Source organism: Cyphomyrmex costatus, unplaced genomic scaffold (genome assembly GCF_001594065.2).
Source record: "Cyphomyrmex costatus isolate MS0001 unplaced genomic scaffold, Ccosl1.0 scaffold229, whole genome shotgun sequence".
Classification (NCBI taxonomy): Eukaryota; Metazoa; Arthropoda; class Insecta; order Hymenoptera; family Formicidae; genus Cyphomyrmex; species Cyphomyrmex costatus.
This window is the reverse complement of record NW_017276357.1, coordinates 278,705-279,529: the sequence shown is the minus strand read 5'-3', so window position 1 is coordinate 279,529 and position 825 is coordinate 278,705.

Genomic DNA, 825 nt, shown 5'->3' with positions numbered 1-825 from the left:
AAAAAAAAAAAATTTTTTTTTTATTGTTACGGGAGTTCTGTTGACAGTTCTGGATAGCACCCCAAGAGTTCTATCAAAAGTTATTAGCATTTAAAGCTGTATGACTAATGGTTTAGAAGATATCGCAGTTTTCGTTGTGCGTTTTGTGAAGTTAGCACCCCAAATTTTTAATTTTTGATTTTTAGTGCTAATTCGTCAGAACTATTTTTTATTTTTGGCAGGAACTTCAGAACTTTTCGGGGTGCATTCAGAACTCTGTCGAATATTTCATTTTTTTAAAAATGAGGTGCCAACTTCACAGAGGTCAATTCTGCAACTTTGAAGGACTATAACTTCTATACCGTTCATTTTAGCATCTTGGTCTATAGAGGACAATCGATAGAACTCTTTGGGGGGCTACTAGAACTCTCAAAAAAACATCGGATTACCAAAATTTTTTCACACAAAACAATTTTTTGAAAAAAAAATTTTTTTTTCTTTAAATTCGGTGTTTTGACATAAGTTCTGGTAACCCCCCGAAGAGTTATAACGATTATCCTTAATAACCGATGCTGTAAAATCAATTTGTAAAAAGTTCTGCGAATTTAAAGTTTCATATTTCGTTTTTTTCCACTTCTATGAGCTAGAACTCCTTTGTTGGCGGTTTTAGCTATGTGATTATTAAGGATAATCGTTAGAACTCTTCGGAGGGCTACCAGAACTCTCAAGAAAGCACCAGATTTCTAAAATTTTTTTCGGAATTTCGGCTACTTCTGTGTCGTAACGTTCCAGTGCCACACGCGACGGCACGCTCTAGGTACAATATCTCGAGTAATATGCTCTTAA